Below are 15,543 nucleotides of genomic sequence, written 5' to 3'. Positions count from 1 at the left end.
CAGTTCGCATAGCCGATGGTCGAGATGCATGGCGTGCGCGACTGTGCGGCATGGATTCACGCTGACACCATCTTGCTTACGACTCCCATTGGGGATATCTAACATGGCTGCTATCGGCTAGTGTATTAGCTATTAGCTAGAGTATTAGCACTAAGCAAGGTTCATCACTGAGACTTGCCTTCTTATGGCATTACTTCTATACATCTCTTATTGGTCTCTGGCTTTAAAATAGCAAATGATAAATGTCATTCTAAGTAAGCGCTCTAAACATAGCGGAATGTCTATGCTTTAAACTACTTAGTATTGACATTTTTTCAATAAGATTCAAGTTTATTTTTGTGCACTTTTTTAACCTATTCATAGTCCTTTATATTTACATACATAACTCCAAAGCAGTCCCTCCCATAGACACAGATGCAAGTGTTTGAGTGTTTGAGTGTGATCCTTCAAAGAGTTATTAAAGATTCAGTTAGTTGGAAAAGCTTTCTGATTGGACAACACAAAGCACGTGATCGGCTTTCCCTTTACAAAATGCGGAAGTAAAACTTTGCCGGTTAGTCTGCACGCTGCGATTATGGCGTGCTGAGGAATCCAGGATGCGGAGACTCGATATCACAAAACAAGTAAATTATCCGCTTGTAGCTATATAACTAGAGGCCTTATCGGCGACTCGAGTCCTTTCAGCGAGAGTAGACGCTGTACATCTCTAATAAACTCATGCTCTATAACCGCGATTTACGTGATCAATGTTAACTAGTGCCGTTGCACCTAGTAGTACGATTATAATTAAATGCCAGTTGGCGGCTGTTTGATAAAATACCCTTGAGCGGTTCAGTTGAAATCAATCATGTGAATTCACCCAGTAGTCTGATTATATTTAAATGCAAGCTGGCGGCTGCTTTACACAATGCTTTTTTTTGCTACATCCAGCAGTCTGATTACAGTTAACTCGCATAGGCGGCTGGTCACACAGTGCTCTTTAGAGTTTCTGTTTTCAAATTGTTCATGTCGACATGAACACATTAGTCATTTTCTCGTATCCCCTGTGTATTCAGTTCACCCGAAAGGACAACCTGTTTGATTTAGTTTCACATTTCTGTAGATAGATGCACACTGTATGTACAAAGCCATAAACTACAGGTTTTATTGAACTATTCTCTTGATCTTATAGATTTCATAATCTGGTGAATCGAGACACAAATAGAGATGTAAGTATATGCCTAACCCTTTTCTAACACTTTTAGGGTGTTGTGTATTTCTGATGGTAGTTAATTTGTAGCTACTTTGACAGTAATCTAACTTATTTACTCTTTTTCTTTTCACTGCAGCAATCAGTTAACGGACGTTCACATCTTAAATCTTGGCATATTAGTACCATCCCTTTCTCTATTTAGAAGTTCATAATTCAAAGGTATTTTCTTTTTTCTTTTTGTCACTTATTGAGTAAAATGGCCATTGATGGTAGCCACTCAGCCGCTACACTGACATTAATTTATTATCTTCTTATTATAGTATTTAGCTACCTGAAGTCAGCGCATCATGTTTCGGGTACACCAGCTCCTTATTATTCTCATTACCCTGAAAACGCATAGTCTAAAGTTAATTGCACCTCCTTTTTTATATTTTAGCTATCCCAATTTCTACTATACATTACATACTTACAAAGATGCTGTTTGATAATTATCTGTTGCAGCATCTCTCGAGTATATCCTGATACAACGCATTACTCTACGTTCAACAGAATCCATAGAATCTCTTTTTATTGCCGCTGCCTTCCAACCAAGGTTACTTTTACTTTCAATATATCTTCATTTATTCTGGGTCATTAATTGTATTATCACTAGCACGCTAGGTTGATCACAGGGTGATATTTAGATCCAGTGGTGGTTTGGCTGTCTATATAGGGACCCTTTTCACCCTATCACAACTTCCTATTTCAGGATTCTTTTTTCTGGACTCTTTATGCATAATTTCAATTTACAATCTCTTTTCAACATTCTGTCTTTTTACTTGTCTCATTTCTACTGCCTTGTTAATAATGTACATGTTTAAATTTAGATGCAAACAATAGGTTATTCTTGCACGCCCTCCTGGCGGCAATCAGCATCCATCACAGTAAGAACCTATTACATGATATGTATCTTCTTTACAGATTCCACCTGAAAATTTGTGGCCCTTTTCCTGACGTAGGCACTGTTTTGTGCCGAAACGTGCGTAGAACAGATCAGTCTCCTACCCTCTTGCCACATTTGTTTTTCATAATTATATATCAACTGTGATCATTGTCTTTGTTATACAATATTGGTATGATTGGGTCTTTTTTAGTATTTATATTGAATTAATAAAATAACAGTTATGATACTCTATCTAGCATATTAGTATTTGTTGGTTCTTCCTGTATAAAAATATTTTTTTGCTTGCTTTATGAACTGTATTATGTCACTTTTGTATCTGTGTTGCCTTAAGTCTTTACATTGCATTAATTAGCCCTGCCTTAAGGAACCGTACCCTGTTGCAGGGGGCCTCTGTCTTTACACTCCATTTGACACCACACCTCTCATACCGGTAGTAGTCTGACCATTTACTTGGTAAGCTTCTGTAAGATCTGTATTTAAGAACCCTCCTTTTTTGCCGCTTTCATACGTGCTAGCATTCGTTTCTCCTTTAATTTTTTATGTCTCATCTCAATGTCATTACCACAATACTTTGCATAATGAAGAATCTCGTCAATCGACTTACTCTGCCAAAAAATTAAATGTTGCTGAATCATAGCACTTATTTCTGGTCTCAATCCATACACAAACCTATACACAAAATGTCCATATCTTTCTCCGCTATATTCTCAATGCCACTGTCCTGTTTAAACACCTGTAGAAGCCTCTCATAATATGCATGCACTGATTCCTTCAATTCCTGCATAGTCCTGTCTAATATTCTCACTAAATCTGTTTCTTATGATGAAATTTTCCCTTTCAAATATGTAATGACCTGATTATATTTCTTCATGACTTCTTCAGATGGTGCTCCTGTTTTTGGATCTCTTGGAGATTCTTCCTTCGGCCAATCTACAGCAACTTTACACAAGGTTTTTCTCTCAACCTTGGGAAATCATTTGTAAATGATAATATATCCTGCCTTGACCATGGGACATGAACAAACACACCTCTTGGTACTTCTCTCATAGGATATATTATCACATCAGTTGTTTCTGCTCCTGTTTCCCTCACAGGATATAGTGGTAAGACTATCTTCCTTCTTTTTAGCCCATCTTCCGTTCCATCGCTCCAATTCTCCCCAACGTTTTAGTGTGCTGATTAACTCTTCAATCTGCAAACGTTTTCCTGAAACATTCAAACCCTCCAAATCTTTGTCACTAAAATCTAATCTGTATGTTTTCTGTAAAGCTTTAGACTTTTCTATGTCAACTTCATAAGTTTGTGTAATTTCAGAAAACTTCTTATGTAGGCTTCTCGCTCTCCGTGTAATATTTTTACACATGAAAAGCAATTCTTTATCCCGATATTTACCTAGTCTCTCTGGGCTAATTGTACCTAAAATAATTTCAACCAAATCTGCTTTTAACTTACTCACATCCAGGCTTGATTCATTATCCTGTATGCTGCAACCAGGTGCCATTTCTTTTATCCATTCATCTAATTATTCTGGAGAAGGACCTAATGATCTCTGAGTATCTTCACCTATCTCACTTCTGGACCTTCCTGATGTGGGCGTCACTCTTTTCCCAATCGGTAATAACCTTTTTGGTTCCAAATATATGCCTCATTTTGGAGTTTCAACTGATCTTTCTGAAATACTAACTAATGGCTCTGATTCTTCTCCTGTAAGTACACTCACATTTGCGCCACTATTTTCTGTCAATCCCTGGTTAACTTCATTTTTTTCCCAGTAAACTGTATGAACTCCACTCATATTTCTACCTGGTATTGTTAAGGCATGCGCTTGAGAAACTCCTTGTCCATCATTGTATAATGGAACAATTGGAACAATTGGCACTGGGACTGACAAAATATCTGAGTTCATTAGCGTTACTATTCTCGGCAACTCCTATCTAACTGGGTTTTGATTCTGTCTTAAGGGTGATTTTTATTGCGGTACATCTACTTGAATTAATGGAGCACTTGGTAAAGAATGTATCTCTACTCTGTTCAGTTCCTCTTGATAAGGCGGAGGTTTATTCATCAATAATTCATTTAAAAATGCATCATCTATGTCATCATTTTCCTCAGCAAATTCAGTATTTCTAGATTTCTGTTCTTCAAAATTCTTCTTTTTCTCTGTACATTTTTCTCCCTCATTAGTCTCAACTACCATAACTGGAACCATCCTTGTTCCTTCTGCTATGTCTCTTCTGAACAGTTTCTTTTGGGCATCACATTTTGCTTCTGAATACCTACTCACAGTATTCTTATATCTAGTTTGATACTTTTCTCTATCTCTTTTGTATGCCTCATGTTCCCAACCATCAAGAGCTTCGTACTGCATAAGGCTAGGATTAGGTCTTGAATTATTCATTTGTCTCCTTAAATTCTCTAAAATTCTAGGATTAAAAGTCCCATTCTGGAAATGTTAAATTACCATCTTCTTTTTTTTTTTTTTTTTTAAACTCTTTTTATTAATTTTGTATCAACAGTTACAATGTTCATCATATTGCAGAGTATGTAAACTGTACCGGCCTTTACATTTACATTTACGGCAGCACACCCCATCCCATCCCTCCGTATCTCTTTTCTGAAGGGAGCTCACAAGCCAACCTCCATCGCGAACCGGGACCCCTATGTCTTCAACAGCTCTCCCCCGTCCTCATACTTTACATGGTAACAGTCAGTCATCTGTCCCCTTCTCCACAGTTCCTAGGCAGTCCCACCACCTGTCAGCAGTGGGTAGTAGAGCACCTCCACCCCGCAACCATATTCCAGTGTCACACGTTCATTAACTCCCCGTCGCAGGGCCCGTTCCTCCCCCCCTCTCGGCAGCATCCCTCCCGCCTCCTGGGCTCGAACCCTCTGGCGGATGCTCCAGCAAATAGCAGGTCAATGGGGCCCAGATATTTCGTGGCCTGGAAGCGCTGGGCAGCAGCTCCGAATACAGGGCCAGCTGCTCCTGGCACATCACCAGATCAGCGATCCAGTCCTTAAACTTCCGGGCTCTCCCCCTACCCCACCTACAGGCCACCCTTCGCTTTGCCATAAGGAGCACCATCGCAACATATTTCCGATGCGTCGCTTGCACCGGTTTGACATACCCCAGCAGTGCCATCACCGGCGCGGGGTCAATGAGCGTGTGCGTCATACTGGAAATAGCCTCAAATACCTGCCACCAATATTCTTTCACTCCCGGACAGTCCCATGCCAGATGTAAAAAGTCCGCCCCAGGCGCTCCACAGCGGGGGCATCTGTCCGAGTCCCTCAATTTAAATCGAACCATCTTAGCTGGCGTATAGTATAATCTGTGCAGGTACTTGTAATGTATCATGCGGCCGCCACCCTCTCATTCTCTATACAGCAATATTCCCATTGCTCATCGGAGAGTGGCATGCCAAGTTCTTCATCCCATCGCGCCCGTGAGCTTGGGTCAGCTAAGTCTCTTTGTGTGTGCACCGCTCTATATATGAGTGATACTAGTCGTGTAGCTGTCGTGCATTTGAGCATTGCCTGCAGCGGGGCCAGCACCCCCGGTTCCTCCGGGAAATTCGGAGTGATTTTACGTATACCCTGCCGTAGTCTGAGGTATAAGAAGACGTCAAGCGATGTCCGCTGTTGACCCTGCAGCAATTGCTCCATCGTGCGGAAACTTCCTCCCAGATACAAATCCCCCCATGTCTCAATCTTCGCCTGTTTTCTGAACTGGTGAAACACAGTCTCTTGTAACAACGGCATATTTGGGTGATACGTAAGGGTCAATGAGGCCGCATACTTCATGGGAGCCCCCAGTAAGTGTCTAATCCGGTTCCGTGTGCTAATTGTACATGAGACCGTGGTCGGACTCCTGTCTCTTGGTGGCACCTGCTCGAACAGTGCACCCTCTAGTGGTATCGGCTGTGCCAGCCAGTGCTCTGCCGCTACTTGCGGCATTTACCTAGGCTGCGTTATCCAATACCAAGCGTTATGGGCCTGCACGCTAAAGTAATATAACTCAAAATCAGGCACTCCGAACCCCCCCTGCACATATGGTCTGGTGAGTACATCCCACTGTATCCGCGGCTGTCGGCCCCCCCAGACCAATCTCGTTAGTTCCGACCAGAGCGTCGCGAAGAAGTGTCTCCCCGGGTGAAACGGAATATTGAGGAACAAATAGAGCAGCTGAGGAAGTATCACCATTTTAGTCAAAGACACACGACCCGCCATTGACAGGGGCAATGCAATCCATCGAGTCGCGCTCTCCGCAATGCGTATTATCGCAGTGCCATAATTCTGGCGCATAAGCTCATCTCTGTCCCTAGTCACCCTTATTCCCAAATAGCGCACCTCCTCCTCAAACCATTCCAGGGGGAAGTCTGGGTCAAATCTAGTGGTTGCTTGTGTCAGCGGGAAGATGCAGGATTTGCCCCAGTTGATATGGATCCCGGACAATTTCCCAAATATTATAAACTCCCTCAGAATCGGGTTCAAATTTTCTTGCGGATCCCGGATGTATAGTGTGATATCATCCGCATACATGGATATTAGTATTTGCCGCATATTACATCTCAGTGCCTTATCATTATGATGCTGACGCAGTTTCGCCGCCAGTGGCTCCATCGCTATTGCAAAAAGCAGCGGAGAGAGCGGGCAGCCTTGCCGGGTGCCTCTCGTGATGGACAGCGACCCTGACTGGCGCCCATTTATCAATAGCTTAGCCTCAGGCTCCGTGTATAATCTAATTCAAGACAAAAACAGGGGGGGAACCCCATTCTCAGCAGTACTCCAAAGACATAGTCCCATTCAACCGAATCAAACGCCTTAGTGGCATCCAAAAAAATCGCAGCTAGGGGCAGCTCCAGCGCAACATTATTAAGCACCGTAAAAAGTGTCCGCAAGTTATGGGACGTGGCCCTACCCGGGACAAATCCCGATTGATCAGGCAGTATCAGATTTTCAAGCAAAAGACTCAGGCGGGTAGCGATCAGTTTAGCCAGGATTTTAGCATCACAATTCAGGAGGGACAGCGGCCTATAAGAGTCACACGCCCTCGGCGACTTTCCTGGCTTCAACAGCGATATCAGAAGTGCTTCCCTCATGGAAGCTGGGAGGCAGCCAACTTCCAGCGACTCCTCATACACTTCGCGTAGCACCGGGGCCATAATATCTATATATGTTTTATAAAACTCAATTGGTATACCATCCGTCCCAGCGGCTTTTCCCGACTGCATACTCATGATTGCCTCACGTACTTCATCCAACTCGAATGGGGCGAACAAGAACTCTCGCTGAGCCACCCCAGCGCCACATCCTTCAGAAAGTCTTCCAGATTCAAGTCATCGCGTCTGGTGGTGGTGTATAATTGTTCATAGTATCGCAGGAATGCCTGAAGTATACCCTCCGAGTCGCGATAAACCCCTCCCTCTAGATCCTCAATCTCTAAGATGTAAGTTGCATGGCGAGACCTTTTCACTAGGGTCGCGAGCATCCTCCTTGGCCTTTCCCCCTCTCCATAGCTTCTGGCCCTCCAGTACTTACTCCGGAAGCTCACCTCTCTCTGCGCCGTGGCCATGTATTCCGTTAGTTTCTCTCTAAACCGAATCTGGGCTTCGGCAGTCGGCTGTCGAGCCAGCTCCGCCTCAATCCTTCTCAGCTCCCCTTCTAGCGTTTGCAACGACCGGACTATATCTCTGAGCACCCCGAACCCCTTAGAGATACAAAACCCCCGGATTGTCACCTTAAAGGCTTCCCATATAGTTTCCACATTTTTCACCGATCCCAAAGAAGTCGTATACCTCCTCTCTCAATTCTTCCTGAAATACCGTGTCCAGCAGCATGGCAGCGTTCATTCGCCAGCCGCCTCGCGGCATCTCCAAGTCCGATGATGACAGTGTTAGCCGCACCGGAGCATGATCCGAATACGTGTGGGCCAGATGTTGCACCTGTACTATCGCGTCCCCTAGTCACCAACCAATAGTCAAGTCTCGCCCAGGAAGCCGCTCGCGCTGGGAAGTGTGTCCCCTCACTGGAGTCAGGGTGTACATGTCTCCAGGCATCCACGAGTTGATATTCTTCAATAGTGTCCCTAATCATTCCCGCAGCCTTTGTGTAATGATGCGGGCCGGGTGTGATCTATCACAGTTCGGGCTGTAAGTAGCATTGAAATCCCCACCCCAAATAATATGTTGGGAGCCCACCTCATAGATCTTAGCCCACAGCGTGGAAAAAAAGAGCGGGTCATCGACATTTGGCCCATAACAGCAGGCCAGCGTGACAGATACCGCTCCCAGTCGTCCCCACAAGAGGCAATATCGGCCTTTCTCGTCCTCCAGTACCCCCCCTAAATGGAATGGCACCTGCCGCTTTATAAGTATTGCCGTCCCTCGAGCATATGAGGAATAAGAAGAAAACACCCTGTGGTCTGCCCACCTACACGCAAAGCGATTGCTTCCCTGTGGTGAGAAGTGCGTTTCCTGTAGCATTGCAATGTGTGTATGCTGTCTATCCAGATAGGACAACACCTGTCGTTTTTTCCTTGCGTCCCCTAGCCCTCTGACATTCCACGTAAGGATATTCAGTTTGTTTGCATCCCAATCAGCCATTTGCCTTCGTCTCCTTTTTAACCCGGTGCACCACCCAATCAATACCAATCAGTCTCATCAATGCCAGACAGCCTAGTACAGCAGCTAACTCTGCATAAGCCCCCACCCGGGGGAAAACCATAGAGCAACCAACAAATACCCCATTAACCCCCACCTCCACCCACTGAAGCAACCCCAACATGCCAGCGATGTCTCCCCTCCCCACCCCAACAAATACTCAGTCGGCACTAGCACACCCAACCAGAGTGTATAGCGCCTCGCCCCTGGGTAATACCCGCTGGAGGCTTTTCCCAGGTGGTCACACAGCATCCTCCCACCCCGCTAGCCTCCCCCAGGCAGTTCCGTCAGAGGACTAGAGGGCCAGAGGTTGCCCGAGACAAACAATATGTCGCTCAGCGCGGTATTCCAATTCCCCCACCCCTCTGCCATTTGACCAATCCGCATGTGCGTGTCATGTCAATCACATTCCCCAAGTCCAAAATAACCCATCCGGGCCCTCACAAATCCGATCACTCCAAGTCCTCTTCATCTCCCTTCGCTTCCAAGGATCTCGACGTCTGCCGTCCTCCGCCGCCCCGTGTCACAGTTCTTACTTGCTTGAGGAAGTCCTCTACCTGATTCGGTTTGGTAAAAAAGTGTTGTTTACCCTGGTGTGTCACTCTTAAGCGCGCCGGGTAGAGCAGTGCGTAATCTATTTGCGCCTTTTGCAGTTTCGCTTTCACCTCAAGGAACTTTCGTCTCTCCTCTTGCACCATCGGGGTGAAATCAGGATAGATGGAGAGGGTATTCCCATCGTACTCCAAGGATTGTTTCTGTCTAGCGGCCCGTAGGACCACGTTGCGATCCCTATAGTTCAGCAGTCTTGCAATAATTGGGCGCGGTTTAGCTCCCGGCGGCGGGCGGGGACCCAGTGATCTGTGAGCACGCTCTACAATAAATTGGCTTGACAGGTCCTCTGCGCCTATAATGGCCAGCAGCATCTTTTCCACATATACCTCCAGCCTCCCAACGTTGGTGGTCTCCGGGACTCCTAAAACGCGAATATTATTGCGCCGACTGCGCGCTTCCAAGTCCTCATTCTTTGCAGCTATCACTCTCAAGAGGTTATCCATTCTAGCTAGCTGCGTATTATGGCTGGATGTCACATCTTCCGCTTCCGACAGGCGTTGTTCCGCCTCTTGTAGCCGCTCCTCATGTCCTTCCAATTTGTGGACCAGCGCATACATTCTGGTCGACATGTGGTCCACCTTTTCAACCACAGTCGCGAACCCCTGTCGGATTTCTTGGAGGATATTCTGAGTGTCCACAGTCCCACCCACGGCCCCTTCATGAGCTTCGGTTCGCCCTTCCTGTTGATGAACACTCGTTGAGTCTGTGCCCCACGTCGAGCCCCCTCAAATTGCAGCTTCGACTGCTTAGCGTCTGGCTTGCCCATATTGCCACCCCCGACTGGGCCCACGGCTCCGGCAAGAACTTCTCGCTTTCTGTTGACGACCCTCTGCCCCCTCTGCCAGCACTCGCCGTCACCTCTGTGCACCAGCCTGTCCCGCTGACTCCTTCCGCTTGGATAAGTGGGCCTCACACCGCCATAAGTCCCTGGTGGGATCCTCAGCGTCTCACCACTTCAGACACTCTCACGACATGCCAGGCTCAGCGCCGTGCCGGGTGTGCCCAAACACTTTTCCAGCTCAATGCGTTAGGCTCAGCGCCTACCCTGCGTGGCGCGCGGGGCTTCTATGCGTCCAGCCCGCTGCCGCGATTCTCTATTGGCTGCCTAGTAGGAAGCCCGCTGCCGCGCAAATCCCAGCAGAGTAGCCTCTCACGACGCTCCACAGCCCTCGCTTCAGGCAGCGCTCAGGCGCATATCATCACCAGGCTCCAACCCTCTGTTCCAGCCAGGGTCACAATCTCCGTCGCTGTGGCCTCTCCGCCCACAGGTCTAACCGTTATGGGTTCCCCACAGACAGGCAATCACCCAGTCACTCTCCCTGTTACTAGCTCGGGCTCACGCGTCTCTCGTCCACAGCTCCGCTGCCTTTTGGGCGCCGCCACACCGTACCATCCTCCGGCAGCCAACGCAGTCCCGGCAGTGTGCGAGTTGCCTCCGCCGCCCCGCTCAGACGCGCCTCGCGGCCTTCTCCCGCGTGATCAGCCGGTGTCTCAGGTGTCTTCCCCCGCCGTCACACCACTCGCCGGTGCTCCACAGCCGCCTCCCGGTCCAACTTCGTCGCCGCGTATCTCCGGTGTCAGCAGAGCCTTTCGCCCCAAACTTGCAGCGAGCGCACTACCAGGGCCCTTCTCACTTTCTATGCAGGCAGAACCGGAATCCGCAGTCCGGAGCAGGATCTGTTGAGGATAATTGTCTCAGGCAGCGAGAGCCTCACCTCAGTGCGGCCATTCCGCGTGTGCGCCACCTAGCGCCCCCGTTAAATTACCATCTTGTTCAGTATATTTCATCCAATTTTCTAACCATGTACACGTATGCTAACCCCTTTCTAATGACATGAATGAAGCGGGAGTTCCATCAGGAGCTACAGGAATTCTTTCTCTAATGGGCATTGGCTCATCTTTACTAAATAACTTGTTCAACAACTTCAATAACTTCATGATCCCTTACGCTAACAGTAAAATCCATGTAAGTAAAAATCTTCAACAATATTTCTTCTGTGTATGATTCTCTGCTACCAATCAAAATGTAATCACACTGTCCTATCCCAGGGAGACTCACAACAACCAACTTACACCAGCGCACCACTTTCCGGGATGAATTCTGAGTAACTGACTTATTCCAGCGCGGCACTTGATGAGGTCAGTTTAACTCCCTCGACTGACCCACCCTTTACAAAATCAGCGCCTGCGTCTTTAACAAACAAAACAACTTAAAACAACTTGTCTGCCCCACTAAAAGAAAAAATCGATAGAACATATACTCTGAGAATTCTTTAACTTCCAGCAAAATCTCGACCAGCTCGAATTTACCCTCACTTGAGTGAAAACTCTCAGGAATACTCCAGATGCGCTTTCTGAAGTGATCTAAATAAACCTTACAATTCACACATCAAGATTCCCTGTGCGTGTACTGATAATATGACCATTGCTCAGCACTGCATAAACAGCAGACTATACAACTTAGTGTATGCCCCACTTAGACTGCCCTTTGGTTTATCCCGGGACCTTAGGCCAAAGACGGACCCGTTACTTACATTAAGTCTGGTCCTCCAGTAGATCTTTAGAGAGGTAATAGGGACTCAGATAAAGAGAGATGGATGCTATTTCCTGCATGAGGGCTGATAACAAAGGTAAAGCCTAACCAAACAATACAATCACTGCATGCAATAATGTCAAATAATTCACAAATAAAGACAAACTCAGTATACTTATCAAGTCACTTTTATCTAATTCATCAAAATATGAATAGTCAATACAACAAATACATTAGTAATGTTAATTCAAGATTATTTCAATGTTACAAGCAAAATCACAATAAACGAATACAGTTCATGGCAAACACATCAAAATTCAATAACAAGTGCGAAGGGACAGAGAGAGAGAGAAACAAAGAAAACAAACATTTCAATATCTGGATGCAATACAGGATTCATACGAACCTAGAGTCAAAGAACTAATGCACAGCGTGCAATAGTTAGAAATAGCCAACCCTTCAGCTGAAAAGGTATAGCTGAAGCAACATCACCAGCCGATGAAGTGCAAGGTAATCAGGATAGACCTTGTTCAAGGAAATCAGGTTTAGACTGATATCATGTCACACCCGAGAATTGTAAGGAATATAGCCAGTCAGAGTAGCATTAGAGAGAATACAGCAGCAAAGGCTTTCTTCTCATAGAAACCCGTACTACCAAATTATTTTCCCACGGAAGTAATTATACCCCAAAATATTCATAAACCAGCCCCCAAATGTTTAATTTTCATAGTTTTACACAATTCCGTTGGATGAGTTCATGATGTGATCATTCTCTAGGCTATGTCATCCGGAACTTTAACAAGACAGTCTATTGTTAAAATGAAAGATGTCATCACTCCACGGAAGCAGGAAAGGAACTTGAAACTCTTCATGTCTTCACGCTCGCTTCCACATCGGCTTGCAACATAGTCGAAACAATTATTCATAGAAAGAAATACTCTAATGGTAGGAAGGAAATTTTAGTGATATGTTTGTGCACAACTAAACAAATAGATCGGCTTTTTGAAAATAATGAAGGACAAAGGACATTCTTTCTGAGGCCTACGTTAGGAAAAGGAAATGACTAGCTGGCTTTCATTCAGAAACCATAAATCATAGTTTTTCTGAAGGAGAAAACCCAAGCATTACTATTTGAGAAATGAAGAGAATACATAAGGAAAACGGAAATTAGATTTTTTTATTCTAATTGGTTTAAAAAAGTAACCTAATTACAAAATATGAGTTATTATTTTAATAAAATTCTGCTCTTGTTATAAAGAAGAAACAACATAATCATGAAACATTTTACTCTAAGCATTTTCATTATTAATGTTTTACCAAACCTTTACTTCTAAGTTTATTTAGCACATTTTTCAACCTTCTCTTTCGTATCATTTGCAGCTTCTGTTTATAAACGTGTTGTGCCTTTTGTTGCACATTTTCATGTTGTACTTTCAAAAGTCTCCCATGTTCATAATTTTCACCCTGTTTATTATGTTGATTAATAACACACTTATAAGCAGACTAGATCAAGCATGATTATTCGCAAAAATCATGCTTCATCAGGATCCTGAACCCAACATCCCCCACAGAAGGAGAGGAAGAAACTTTGTCAGTTCTTTGGCAAGTCTGGGTCCTCATGCTCACGTAATTCTCTGGAAGACCCTATAGTAGCCAAAATCCTCTACTATACAATGTTATTGCTGTTGGGCTATAGGGGGTAACTAGACCCTCATAGGGTGAAAGGGAGAGTCTCAGGACCTTCCATGCACCATGGAATGTCTGTCTCTTGCCTTAGGAAAGGTGTCCTTTGGATTGTAGGTTGCATCCCTTATTTGTGTAATTCAGAGCAGTGCTTTAAATGGGCCGCTACTGAGTACTTATGCAAAAGAAACAATTGATGGACGGAATGCTGGACAATGCAAGCATTCACCCTCAGTCACAAGGATCTGGGTTAAATCCATCATTCTTTTGCTCACCACCCCAGTTTAGACCCAACCATCTGCAAATCAGTCTTGACCATGCACCTTGTGGAAACAGTCCAGCCCGAACTGCCAAGCCAGGTCCTCCCTGGACCGGAAACAAGCATCCTGTGACCGGTTTCAGGGCATCACCCTTCATCAGCCAGGCTAGCTTGAATCCAGTTGTGTAGTGAGCACAGGACCCACGTCTCGGCATACCCTTCTCACTTAGGGAGACATATGCAAAATAAACAATTGATGGACAGAATGCTGGACAATGCAGTACTGAGTACCGGCACAGCAAGTTCATTGATATGGATGGCGCTTTGTTTTGCCTGAATAGGTGGGACTAACGCATTCAAATCACTGCTGTTACTTTTCTGCCGATTGAAGCTCCTGCTGTTCTCGGTGCTGTCATAGGTGTAAGACTGTGTGAAGACTGCGGTGTTACTCTCGTAACACAGTGGATACGCGTGTTTAATTTAAGGCTGGAGCTCAAGCAGCAAACTAGAACCTGAGAGGGGAACTTTGCTTCATATCCACCTCACATGTAGTCCTAGCACTCAGTTACTTACGTTCAAAGTGTGCCCTCTCATGTTTACCTATAGAACTGCACCCTTCTAATCTGATAATAATAAGTATGGGGATGAATTATGGCACGATTTTGGTCTCACTGTCTATTCATGGGAGATAGAAATACAACAGAGTACTAATAATCCATATTTGAAAACATTTGGTGTCTGTTGGAAAACGGCAGAAAACCAGCCGTACATACATTGCTCACGTGGGTAAATAATCGCAACATGTGAAGCTAACGTCTGAAGTGGATTTTTTTGTTTTCCCTGTATGATGTAGTATATCTTGAATGTTTGAGTAAGCAAGAACCAGGTTGGGTGGACTGTTTCTTCTTGATGTGTTTTTGGCATTGTACACTGGTTTTCTGTGGCTTGTTGTACTTGTCTTTTTCCTTGTCCACTTTCTTCTTAGATCATTGGTTGCCCCATAACATTATTTTAATGCCACAAATTACTATATTGACTCATTTTGAATGTATGCCCAATCTTAACTGCAATAAATTCACAGGGCATCGTAATGTTCTTTTCTCTTCTTTTCTTTAAAAATGGATCTTTGAATTACTCATCCCAATGTTATGCCTATATTTCACAGCTTTCGAACAGTACAGCAGAATTGAATAACAAAATAGCATCTGCCTTGTGCATTGATACGAAAGAGCTGGAAATAACATGAATGTGCAGAGCATGTTTGCTTCTCCTGAATCCTGTTGGAAAGCGACCACCATATATAGCTGCAAATTGGGAACCAGACAGTTTTGAAAAGTACACCGGTGACATGTGTTAAGCATTGTGCCTGCTGGGCGCTAGTAGACCTGAAGTCAGAGTAGCTCAAACGTAATAGAAGGCTTCAGAACGCCTTTAGACTGATTGTTTGTTGGTTATGGTTTAGAGAGCTTTGCCAGTTTTCACAAATCAAATATCTGTTCAGCGAGAGAGGTAAAAGGTGGGACCTCAGCCAATTTATATTTTTAATTGTCACTCATAGATCGGTCTACCCACACTCATCATCCATTGGCTCATTGTAATAGTCAGTTGTGATGCATAGAGTCCTGGCTGTGCAGCAGCATGTGGCCATTTCACTGGTGC

At 44.9% G+C, this 15,543-nt stretch overlaps 1 long non-coding RNA gene across 1 annotated transcript; it reads left to right on the top strand.

Annotated features, from left to right (window-relative positions):
• The first annotated feature begins 541 nt into the window (after positions 1-541).
• LOC146870504 (uncharacterized) lies at positions 542-2,366 on the top strand. The gene is made up of 5 exons (XR_014959402.1): positions 542-623; positions 1,172-1,208; positions 1,329-1,411; positions 1,694-1,784; positions 2,153-2,366. It is a non-coding gene; the product is annotated as an uncharacterized LOC146870504 (long non-coding RNA).
• Positions 2,367-15,543: the final 13,177 nt, after the last annotated feature.

This window comes from Triturus cristatus, chromosome 1_1, assembly GCF_964204655.1.
Source record: "Triturus cristatus chromosome 1_1, aTriCri1.1, whole genome shotgun sequence".
Lineage (NCBI taxonomy): Eukaryota > Metazoa > Chordata > Amphibia > Caudata > Salamandridae > Triturus > Triturus cristatus.
This window is presented reverse-complemented; position numbering and strand designations above follow the sequence as displayed.